This window comes from Gastrolobium bilobum, unplaced genomic scaffold (genome assembly GCF_033153095.1).
Source record: "Gastrolobium bilobum isolate Gb01-03AN ecotype WA unplaced genomic scaffold, APGP_CSIRO_Gbil_v1 utg490019, whole genome shotgun sequence".
Lineage (NCBI taxonomy): Eukaryota > Viridiplantae > Streptophyta > Magnoliopsida > Fabales > Fabaceae > Gastrolobium > Gastrolobium bilobum.
The window spans coordinates 1-13,635 of NW_026897054.1; the positions used below are offsets into that span (position 1 = coordinate 1).

The window sequence follows — 13,635 nt, forward strand, 5'->3', positions numbered from 1 at the left end:
TGATGCTCAAGGCTGAGGCCGAGCTTTTAAATTTTAAGTCCTCTTTTGGATTGAAGATAGGTTATTAACGGCCTGCCAGTTCCGTAGCCCACAAAATTTGGGATGACACTTCCTTTAATAAAGAATTCAAAATTCTCATGTACCTTTTTCCTTATGATTTAATGACCTCTAGGTCTTCACTTGCTTCATCAAGAATTGCGATGACGAGAATCTCCATCAAATCATGACTTGCTTGGATCTAGAGCTCCATTCTAGAGTCCCTCGGTTGATCAAAATCCCTTTTTGCGATAAGGTTTGTCTCCTCATATATATGTACTTTCAGCAATTTCAGGGTCGCAAGGCAGCCTACAATCGGTGGCTTCACGTTATGCCGCACATGTTTACCATGGATAGGAGTCAAAATTTGTCGTTTCCCACAGACGGCGCCAATGTTCGGTCCTAGAGAACCGTATAATAATACCGTAAGGTATGCGCTCAGAGATATCCTATGGATAGGTATCTTGGTTGGCTTATAGCCAATATCCCAATCACTGTGCGCAAGCAATAGGCTTATAGCCGAGTGTGGGCAGAAGTAGTAAATGAGTTCAGAGTGTGTACCTGGGGTCTTTATCCTCTTATTTATAAGGATTACCTTCATAGGCTTGGGCCTTTGAGATCTCCCAGTTGATATGAAATTTGTCTTAATTGATGGGGATAGGGATCTTATCCGTTGATCCTCTCTAAATTATAAAGTTGTGATATCTGTTGGTCTTGCTAAAGAGTATGCAAGATATGCGCAAGTATACGCAGCCACAAGTAATATAGGGTTCTTAAGTCCCAGTTATCGTTCCCCGAAGGATCTTTTGGCGAAAAGTTCAAAAGTAAAATTGCAATTGCTTAGACTGAATTTCTGAAAAAAAAATAATAATAAAAATAACATAAACACAAAACTAATCTGAAATAGCACTGACCACGTTACTATTTTTTTTAGATTTTTCTGAATTAATTTCTTGAGCTAAAGGTTGAAAAATAGTACGAAATCAAGTTAAGAAATGTTTCGTTTAAGGTTTGATGTAAATTTTTTTATAAAAAATCGTAAAAACAGAAAGAAGAGTAAATTCTAAATCAGGGAAAAATAAATGTTCATTTTCTAGGGTTGCTCCATTTTTTTTGCAAGTAGTTATTTCTAAAATTGAAAAATATAAGTTTATCTTGGTAAAGTTAGACTTAGACGTGCTAGACTAATTGATGGAAGATTAATTTTGGTATGTCCACCGTTCATGGACCTGAAAATGGGTTGTGGCAAGAAGCAGTAATCCTGATCATTAATAGATTATACGTAAATAGTTAAAATTAAATTTTACTTAAATGTCAATGTCTTTTTAAAAAAATCGCTATTTCACATACATTTATGTTGTTCTAATTATTCTTGTAAAATATAATGATCGAGTCACCTCCCATGCTAAATACTCTGGTAAAAGTCACTAATTCACAAAAAGAATGTGGAGACACTTTATGGTATAGAGTTCATACCTTGTGAGGGAAATTAATCCCCACTTGAATTGTAATCACAACTCTAATCGCATGTGTTTGGGAAGAGAGAGATTATCAAAAAATTTAAAATTTATGAAGAGAGAAATAGGTTTTTTTGACCCTTTTACCCTTCATTAATTAATTAATAACTATTTTGACCCTTATGCAAAACTACCTCCAACCTGCTCCTCTTTAATCGATTAACTTGAATATTTAATCGATTAAATGGTCAAAATACGCAAAAATGGTTGACCCGAGGTTTAATCGATTAAATATCTCTTTTAATCGATTAAGAGAGAAATTTAATCGATTAAATATCCCAAATGAGCGTGAAAACATTAATTGAATGAGACAATCAAGGAAAACTCGTTGCTTCACGTCCTTTTGGTACCTAGAGTTGCTTCCGACATGTCTAAAGTGTTAGAAGTTGAACTTCAAGCTGAAGAGGAGAAGGTGCAGGAATTGCTCGAGAAACAAGACTAGAGGTTTGGTTTGTTCAACAAGGAATTTGCCAAACGCCATGGGCTGCACTTGTTAGGAACCCAAAAGTACTTGGTTCTTATTGGACATTTCCTTCTATAGCCAAAACCTTTTCCAAAAGGACATTTTCAGTGCCATTGGATGGATCCCTGCTGCAAAAGAAATGAATACAATCCATGAGGTTTATAGGATTGCAAGAGCACGAACACTTATAGCACTATGTAGTATTGTGCCAAGTTACTGGTTCACAGTGGCCTTTATTGATTACATGGGTCGTTTCACGATCCAATTAATGGGTTTCTTCTTCATGACCGTTTTCATGTTTGCTCTTGCTATACCTTATGATCACTGGACCAAGAAAGAAAACAATATTGGGTTTGTTGTGATGTATTCCCTCACCTTCTTCTTCGCCAATTTTGGTCCAAATGCCATTATATTTGTTGTGCCAGCGAGTTTTCCTCTCATTCAATCAATGCTTTCACATTCATTTGAGACATTTAATCGATTAAATAAAAATTAAATTTTAATCGATTAAATATCCTTCTTAATCGATTAAAAGGGATATTTAATCGATTAAACCTCGGATCAACCATTTTTGTGTGTTTTGATCATTTGATCGATTAAATATTCAAGTTAATCGATTAAAGAAGGGCAGGTTGGTGGATAGTTTTGGGTAAGAGGCAAAATAGTTATTAAAGCTCGGATCAACCATCAGGTTCTGGTCCTGGACCAGATGCTGTAACTGGCTGTATAGGAGATGACGTAGACGCATGGTAGGGAGGTGGAGTGACATTTGTAGGCCGAAATGGTTCCCAATCTGGCATCGAATCTGGGTCCCAACACATTTGCTCCATCAAGTCGTCAACATCTCCATGTGACCACGACTGGTAATCCTGAGTGCTAGTCTCAGCCTGTGTGGTTGGCACGTAACCAGGTGCGTTGTGGACTGGACTAGCATGATACACTGGCTGACTCTGGGAGTCCATTGGTGGACCATGTGTACCTGTCTGCGAAGGGGAAAATGGCACATCCTGATGGTGAAGAGGACCGTAATAAATGGGCTATGAATCATATGTCTGCCTTATCATGGGGGGCCTGAAGTATCCAGCCATATCCATGCGTGGCCTAGGCGCATGTATAGGCTCCGAAAGTGGTACCACTAGCTCTCGACGACGTCCTAGCCTTCGTCCCTCCTGTCTATGTGTAGGAATGTCAAGAGATATCTGAGGCTCATCCTGTGTCTAGGCCGGGGGAGCCTGTGATCCTGGCTCCTCCACCCTGGAGGACTCTCTGAATACAGAAATTAAGCGCCCAATCTCCTCATGAACCCAGTCTAAACCGAAGGTCTCAAAATGCTCAGGAGTAGTCGCAAAGTAAAGCATCTCCAGACCATCAATCTACAATAAAAATAAATAAGCGCAAATAACGCGTACATTTAATAAGACAATGTCAATAAATGAAAAAACTAAGAGTGTAAGGGACTTTAGAAAACATACACTGCGTCCAATCTTCGCTGCCCTCCTAGATACATAACGCTCGCCTCGGAGCCGATACCAATCCATATACTCATGGTTTGGTGACATCAGCCCAGCCAATGAGGGGCAGCTGACCTATGTGTTGAGCCCTTATCTGCCATATATGTATGTATGGTCTGAGCTTAACTTGCCAGTCATCAGGCCATTTACCTCGAAGCGTGTGATCATGAACCCCTTTGAGCTTTCTAGGCCTCAAAGGTATCGGCTGGTCCAAACCAAACTGTCTCATTTGAAGTATGACCGATCATACACTCTTGATTGAAGTATGACCGACCGGTCAGACATAGTGTAGTTTGTAAACAAAAAATTTGTAAATATAACATTTCCCATATATATATATATATATATATATATATATATATATATATATATATATATATGGGAAAATATTTCTACAACCACTTTAGATAAGGTTATATACAGCTACCCAAAAATTACGTCGTTTTGATTAATGAAGGGTGTTTCAGTAAAATGTATATGATAAAAAAATAAACAAAATTAAAGAAACATCCTTCATTAATTTACCTAAAATTACATAAACACCCTTCATTAATCAAAATGACATAGATTTTGGGGTAGCTAACCTTATCTAAAGTGACTGAAAAAATATTTACCCCTATATATATATATATATATATATATATATATATATATATATATATATATATATATATATATAGAGGTATGACTCTTTCACATCGGTGTCAAATTTCAATTTTGACACCTCATCTTAGAACCGTTAGATAAAAAAAATCAATGGTGTCACATGCTTGCAAATCAGAGTCATTGATTTTTTTTTTTATCTAACGGTTCTGAGATGAGGTGTCAAAATTGAAATTTGACACCGGTGTCAAAGGATCCTACCTCATATATATATATATATATAGGGGTAGGTTATATTTACAAACTTTTTTGTTTACAAACTACACTATGTAGGACCGGTCCTACATTAATCACACAGTGTACGACCGGTCCTACATTAGTGTAATTGCAAAAAAAGTTTGTAAACAGATCATATTACGTCACCATCATGCCACCACTATTACGTCACTGTCGCCACCACCATATTGTCACCATCACCACCACTACTGCCACCACCACCATCGTTGCGGCCACTGCTGTCACCACCACCACCTGTACGTCACCGCCACCATCACCATAACCACTACCATCACCGTCACCACCACTATCACTACCATCAACACCACCATCGCCACAACTACTACCGTCACCACCATCACACCACTACCACCACCATGCCACCATTATCACTATCGTTGTTGTCACCATTACCACCGCTGTCGTCGTTGTTACTATGCCATCACCACTATTGCCACCGTCGCCACCACCATGCATGCCATCACCTCCACCACCACCATCTTGACGTCACTGCTACCGCCATCACCACCACCACCACCACCACTCCATATGAAAAGGAAAGTGATCATCCAAAAAAAATTTATGCTTAATAAGAATGATTTTTTATTCTATTATTCGTTGTGTTATCAAACGCAATTCTATATTCGTAATAAAAATAAAGCATGTTATCAAACATATTTTTTTTCTCTTAAATTGTTCCAAGGCACAAAAATAAAAAAGAATTATTTCTTTTCAGAAATAGTGTCAGGGAATAGAATCGTTGCCATGCACATCTATATACCACCAAATATTTAATGAAATATATAAATTTATAAAAAAATTACGTTAAAGAGAACAAATAGAGTATATTTATTTTATCTACCAAAAAAAAAGAGTATATTTATTATAATAACTATAATCACCGAACATGTTGTTTAATAATTAAGCTTCAAGCTTCTAGCAACAAATAGATCGAGTATATATATATATATATATATATATATATATATATATATATATATATATCTCGATCACCAACATGAACTTTAATAATTAAGCTTCAAGCTTCGTAGCAGATGTTGTTTTGCCAAATGTATAAATAGAAGGGTTCAGATAGAATCCACTTACCGATTGCCCTTTTGTCATTTTCATATTATTCTATCAATAATAACTATAATCACCGAACATGTTTTGTAAGGAAACAAAAATAATTTTATAAAAACATTAGATACTGTTTAATTTTTGGAAGAAAAGTGAACGTACAATACAAAACAATAATATATTTTTGAGTAAAGCCGTTATTAGGTTCTGACAAAAAATATGATCCTTACTTTGGTCCCTTATAAAAAAAGTTAACTTTTGGTCCCTTTATTATTTCGATTATTTAAAAATATGATCTCTCAGAAATTAAATGAAGACCCAATTTAGTTTTCAGAAAAAGATTAATATGAATTTTCTTTTGTAAGGGGTAAAAGTGATAATCATATTTTTTATTAGGGACCCAAATATAGTTTTATTCTATATTTTTTTCTCAAAGCCTTAGAGAGAGAGAGAGAGACTTATCTTCTCGGTTTTGAGGTGACCATTGAAGCTGTTCCTTTGAATTGGTGAGTGATGACCAATTGAGAAGAGTGACCATTTTGTCACACTTGGCAAAAAAAATTATCAGACGTCATGCTTGGCAAAAAAATTTACCAGACTGCCACGCCAACAGTAAATTTTGCCAAAATGCCACGCGGCATATTTCGCTACACTGTGTAGCGAATATGTTTGCAAGTAATTCGCTACACAGTGTAGCGAAATATGTCATGTCAGGCTGCACAGTCAGCAAAAAATGACACGTGTCAAGCTAGCATAATTTAAGCATAATTCGCTACACAGTGTAACGAATTTTTGCCTGCTTGACACGTGTCATTTTTGCTGACTGTGCATCCTGACATGGCATATTTCGCTACACTGTGTAGCGAATTTCTTGCAAACATATTTCGTTACACAGTGTAGCAAAATATGCCGCGTGCCATTTTGACAAAATTTACCGTTGACGTGATAATTTGTTAAATTTTTTTGCCAAATATAACAAAATGGTCAGTGTTCCGACAAATTGACCATTCAACAGTTGATAGGAAGGTGGTGGGATGTTGATTATTAGTACGACTTATCTCATGTATAACTGAGCAAAGGTGCAAGGAATGTAGATTTTTTTTCCTGCTTTCAATACATGCCACTAGCTTATCCTAATTTTCTTGAGTGAAGCTTAGCTGAACAGTTGATAGTTGGTGGGATGTTGATTAAAAGAATCATGATTGATTATAAGCAATGACGGAAGAAATATCCCATCTCATCACAATGCTATCGGAAAAATGACGGAAGAACTTTGAAGGATATATATATATATATATATATATATATATATATATATATATATATATATATATATATATAAATATAAATAAATAAATAAAGGGAAAAATATGTATCATTTTAAAATATATAAAATTGTGTCATTTTAAGTGAGAGAAAGAGATAGATAAAGGAGGAGAGTGAGTGGACAAAAAAATATAAAAGTGTGAGTTCCACCTCTTTGTGAGAATGAAATGATATAAGGTGTGTCATTTAAAAGAACAAACACTTTTTTCATATATATATATATATATATATTTTAGTTTTCATGGAGATGTTCTCATTTAACCTCCTTCAATTATCTTATTCTCGGAGTACGATCCTAAGATTAGCTTCTCATTAAAATAGAAGGTGCATTGGACCACTAGCGTTGCAAGTGTGTGCAAGTGCACACACTAATTTTTGAAGAAAAAAAATAGTTAGTGAATGGTTATTCCATTGTATCACCTTTCCTCCAGCTGCCTCAATTCTTGCATATTTATCATCTCAGTTTGGCTCCATATCGCAACAACAAATCATCAATTAAAAATTTAACATTTTAAAGGAGAGGCAAAACTATAACTAGAACTCTAGAAGGAGAGGAATTTTGGTGCTCCCAGACCACGGTTAATTCAGTGGTCCGAACCAATCAAAATCAGATAATTATTGAGAAGAGAGAAGAGAGGAGAAATAAAAAATAAATTTTTGTCCAAGAAGTGACACTCCCTAAATGGAAGGACCACGTGGGACTTGAAGCACCAAAAAACTTCCCTCTAGAAGCAGCGTCCTTTATGATTATTAAAAAAAATTACAATATGCAAACTATTCATAGTATCTTTAAAAAAAAAAATTGGAGATGTTGCCTCCCAATCCAATCACTAATTATGCAGACATAAATAAAAATTTTGAGTCCTCCACTGCATTGGACCACTGTCACATGAAGAAGGACGAGACTGATTCCCTATCTGAGACTTAGAGTGCAAGGGTTTTCATCTCTAGCCCAAAAAGTGTCTGCCAAAAATCGAACAAATATCTAATTCTTCAAACATAGTTCACTTAGGAATAGGAACTGTGCCTGCCCGTTGGGATAAGGTTTAAGATATTTTATTTCATAGTCAATGCGTAAAAGTATCATGTGGAGATAATTACATTTCTTATAATGATTTATAATATTTATATTTGTTTTTCTTGCATTATGTTTTGTAGATATATGATTTTTTATTTTTTTTTTGGTATGCATAGATATATGATTTTTAATTTCATAAAATAATGTAAGTTATTTTATGTTTTTTAATATATTTTATTTAAATATTTAAAATAAGAATTAGGAATTAATGTATAAATAAATTAAAATAGGAATTTAAAAATCAAATAAAAAATAATTATATGAAAATCTCTTATTGAAGGTATTTGTATCTATTTAAAGTATGGCTTTAATGTTTCTAAAATAAATGTAGATAAGTTATCTACATTTGTTCCGAAAATAATGTCGTTTTAGGTTAAAAAATTAAAAAATTATAATGAAAAAGACTGTTATAACCCTGAAAAAAATTATAATTATAAAAATACCTTGATTTCTGCTTCAAAACGTCGTCGTTTTGGGCTTAGATAAATTACCTACATTGACTGTAGAAAAAGCGAACCCTTAAATATATCCTTGAAACAATCTAATTTACACAAAATACAGGATAGAATATTAAAACTTTATCATTTAAGATTTTGGGTTTAAAAAAATCTACTTGACTGGGTGGTAAATAATAAAATAATTTTTCAGATTTAATATTTGATTACGATACCATATTATTTTAAATAATATTAGTTTATGTTATACTTATAAATATTTTGTTGTAAATATTGATTTGAGAATTTTTAAAATTATTATTTAATTAAATATAAATTTTATATGTTGACACGTCCCGCTTGATATAAATTCTATTATTTACGTATTAATGTAACTCATCCCGATCTTAATTATATATCTTTGCAAGTATAGTTACAGAGTTGATTTTTGATTTCACTCCTTCGATTTGATTGGAAGAGTTTGTTTGGCTATTAGTGATAAGCGTGACACATCGACAGTTCCATCTGGGCAATGTTTGTATTTTCATTTTTGTATAAGATTTATAGGTTTATATTATAGAGTTGATCTATTATTTTTACAAACAAGTTAACTATAAATTTTATAAAACTGATTGTATTTTGATAAAAATATAAGCTTGTCAAGTTAACCGATAATAAAATTAAATTTAGTTTGTGCTCCGGTTAAAATATATGGCCACATAATTCCCTTCTATTGTAGACAGATCGAAAGTTACGAGTTTCATAAGCAGAGTCAGTGGTTCAAAAAATTATCTTAATAATTTTGGAAATTGAAAGAAATTTTAAAAGAAAAAAATTGACGTAAATTTGATGTTTGCTTTATATATAAGAAAAAAAAATAGATTACCAAAAAAAAATATAGTATTTAACCTGTTAACCATAGTTTGTTTGCAAAATGAGGGTAGTGGTGAGGTGCGCGGGGCTTAAAAAGTTCGCCAGCTGCCAGCACTCCTAGGAATTCACAATCATTTTTCCAAACAAATAAATAAAAAAATTCACAATCATCTTGTCTTCTTCTGAGCATTATTCGTTAACTTAAAAGATCTCTTTGTCCCGTGATTACGGCCTCTACCTACTAATTCAAAGCCGTGTTCACGTGTTATCTCCTTCCATTCCTTGGATAGATCATAGACATCATATAATGTACCAAGGGTGTATTTGGTATGAGATATTTATGAAAATTACTGGTAAAGCTACATTGATAAACGTAAATTATCATGTTTGATTTAAGTTAACAAAATCAATTATCCGGTAATCTTCATTTACTAGTAATCTGATTTACAAATAAAACAAGGATTTCATATTACCACAAATTATATGATATTTGTGAATCCAACTAAAGGGAAAGCATCAAAAGAAAATGTGAGACAAAAATACTCCCTTGTACAAAATGCCATTGAAGAATCATGTTTTGAAAAGTTAAGGTTATTTTCGTAAAATCATCATATATTACCAATAATATTTTATTATCAATTAAATATATACTCAGTAAAATTATTAAATATTTCCAGTAATATTTACGTCTACCAAACAAATTTTTTATACCATTTCCAGTAAACTGAATTTCTCATTATATTACTGAAAATCATGATTTTTGGACACAAAATTTTTTTTCTTGTACCAAACACACCCCAAGTACATATTGTCCTCGTCCGAACATTATACACAAACTTTAAAATTCTCATCATCGGTGGAGGTGGGCCACTTCAATAATCAACTATAATAAGATTCAGCAAATTTCAATATAAATCCAATTGATAATTTATTATTTTGGTGTTTCTTCTGTGGCTGCTTACTTTTGAATGGTGGAGAGATTATTCAGCCGCAGAACGGTGAGTTATGTTCAATATTATCTTTGCCCTGTTTTCCAAACCCAAATCTATCCATTGGTCTTTGCCGTGGAACTCTTTACTCAACTCACTCTTAAAATTCCAAAAAAAAAAAAAAAGTTTATCACAGTTTATTTGAGATAGCAAATAATAAAATCATAATTTCTCCATAAACGATTAGATTTCTCTCTCGTGACATAATCATATTATATAACACATAAGAGCTCATTGTTGTCCTCAACAATAAATTAAATTAAAAGTATAAAATAATATAAGCATGCTTAATATAAGACTAGACAGTATATCAATTTAAAAATGATCAGACTTAGGTAGAAAATAATAGGATTTTTAAGAATCAACAATTAACTAAGCAACCTTGAAAGTGAGCAAGTTATAAAATCAAAGTATGAAATCTATCAATCAAGCATAAAAACTGAATTTTTAACACATGCCTCACCAGATATATCAAATCACTCATCACTCATTTGTCTAAGGGTAAGTCTTTCATTCAAATTTTCACTCTATCAATATTTTCATAAGCTTGATAAGATTCTCACTTTCCACAATTAATTGACATGCACAAAAGATCAAGAGGTCTTTATTCAGGTTGTAATGGGAGTGAGCTAAAAGTAGGATAAATAAGAACAAACTAACTAAAATTGAAATACAGAAAGATCATGGTAAAGTGTACACATTCAAACAATAATCTTTTTTCTCCTTTCTTTCCTCCTTTTTCTTTTTCTTTTCTTTTTCAGCACTTTTGTATTTTTCTTTTTCTGTGCTTTTCTTTTTCAACCCCTAATACTTTTCATTTTCATTTTCATTTTCTTTCAACACTTTTATTTGCATAGAAGAAATAAATATTTTTCTTTTTCACCATTTTCAATTTTTGCTTTTGCTCCATTCACCTAACTTCTTTTTTCACCACTTTGAATTACATTATAAAGTACTCATGTTTACACCCTACCATGAAATTTCTATAATCCAATCTTATTTAAGGTAGATGTGTATGTGGAGTGGCTAATTAAGACAACAGGTATTAAGAACAGAAAAGGCTTAGGCTCAAAGGGCTAAACAAAGGATATCATAATGGTTGGCTTTTTGGCTAACTAGCTAAAACAATAAAATGCCTCAATCATTTCAGACATGCATGCAAACAACCATTTTAAGGAGAAACAAAGCAAGTTCTTACACTGCAATTTCATTATTCTTACTGACTCTTAGACTAACTCAATCAATGTTTATTCCTAAAATAAAACATATTCTAAGTCATCACATCATAAATTAATTTTTACTGACTAATTCTTACTTAACATGATTCAATAATTCAGACAGAGAAAAAAAATAAAATAAAGAGGAATAAGGAAAAGAAATTTTCCTGTTTTTCTGAAAAAAAATTTTGAAATTTTGCAGCTCTTCACATCTTCATAGGGAAGTCTAACTGCTACTATATGTCTAACTGCTACTGTATATGGCGGTGCTCCCCGTTCCCAGATTTAGAATTTTACTGTCTTCAGTAATGGACTACGCATCAGATACAAGGAGCACATAATAATAAAACATGCAGTCGCATAAGAACATCATCAATCATACATGACCATGGAGATCAAAAGTTAAAAATAAAATAAAATAAACGAAGACAAAAACTAAATGCAGCAAAATAAAATAAAAGCATAAATCTGTTGGGTTGCCTCCCACAAGCGCTTGTTTAACGACATTAGCTTGACATTACATCTTCATTAGTCATGGCGGCTTGTAGCCGGAATTCAAAGATGATGCCATTCTGTTTATCATAAATATTGCTTTGTCGTAATAGTACTCTCGTGCATATAGGCGAGAAGGTTTGGCCTCAAGAACTCTAAACTTAGTCTTGATGTGTTTTCCCTTGCTCTTAGGCTTTGCTATCTTCACCTTTAGCTTGCAGCTCTCATATGGCTTATGATCTTTCTTTTCTTCCTCTTCAGCCTTCTTTTTCTCAATAAAGAAAATTTTCTCTGGCTGAGTTGTAGGTGGTGGAATTTCTTTTTCAAACATTTTGAGAATAGCAATTTCTCCTTCCACCCTTAAGCTCAATTCACCTTTAGGCACATCAATTAGCGCTCTGGAGGTCGCTAAGAAAGGTCTCCCAAAGATCATAGGAACAATAACGTCCTCCTCTATATCCAAGATAACAAAGTCCATCGGGAAGATGAACTTGTCCACCTTAATAAGTATGTCCTCTATTACTCCATATGCTTGCTTGGTGTAGCGGTCAGCTAGTTGCAGAATCATCTTGATCAGCTTCACTTCTGTGATTCCCAGCTTCTTCATCATAGATAATGGCATTACGTTGATGCTGGCACCTAAATCACATAAAACTCTCTCTATTGTCATCGAGCCAATCGTGCAAGGGATACTAAAACTCCCCGGATCCTTTAATTTCGGAGGTAAATTCTTCTGCGTGATTGCACTACACTCTTCTGTCAAGATAGTGGATCCTTCTACTGTGAGCTTTCGCTTCTTGGTTAGGATCTCTTTTAGAAACTTAGCATATGATGACATTTGCTCTAAAGCTTCATCAAAGGGGATATTGATGTGCAGCTTCTTAAAAATCTCTAAGAATTTAGAGAAATTTTTCTTCTGCTAGTGCTGCTGTAACCTCTGAGGATAAGGAGCCTTAACATAAGGATTATCTCCAAGTGATTTCATCATTTCTTCTAAAGAAATCTTCTTTATTACTTTATTATGTGGGGTATCATTTAACGGTCCTCCAAAAATTATGACGTCTTTATCGACAGCGTTATCGACTTTATCTTCAGAAGGCTTCTCCTTATCTGTATCTTTTTCACTACTCGGTGCAGCTATTGGTTTTTCCACAGGTTGAATTACTATTCCACTCCTTGTAGTGATGACATTGCATTATTCCTTGGGATTAATAATTGCATTACTAAGAAAGGTTCATGGAGGCCTCTCAGCCATCTGTTTGGCAAGCTGACCAATCTGATTCTCCAGATTCCTTAAGGAAGCTTCTTGATTCTTTAAAGATGCTCTTGTTTCTTCTGCGAAACTTGCTTGAGATTGAGCCTTCTTTTCGAATGCAACTTCCCAAGCTGCCTTCTGGATAGGTTGGGCTGGTTAAATTCCCAGATTAGCTTGTTGTGGTGCTCCTTCATTATATGACAATGCAGAATGATTCCTCCAGCTAAGATTAGAAGTGTTGTTGTAATGATTGTTCTCCCTACGTTGGTCGTACCAAAGAGAATTCACCTGATCTGGGTTTATAGTAACCATAGCCTCACATTTATCGGCACTATGAGGTCTGCCACAAGTGTCGCATACCACAAGGAATTGAGAGTTAACCGCAGAGATTTGATTTTGGGTAAAGAGTTTAACAAGTGAATCCAGCCTTTGATTCATCTTGTCTTGTTTGGCTAACATAGCATCGTACCATTCTAACTGCATAA

General features: G+C 33.8%; 1 pseudogene; it reads left to right on the plus strand.

Annotated features, from left to right (window-relative positions):
• Positions 1-1,756: 1,756 nt before the first annotated feature.
• Positions 1,757-13,296, plus strand: LOC133303769 (low affinity inorganic phosphate transporter 2-like; annotated as a pseudogene).
• The last annotated feature ends 339 nt before the right edge of the window (positions 13,297-13,635 follow it).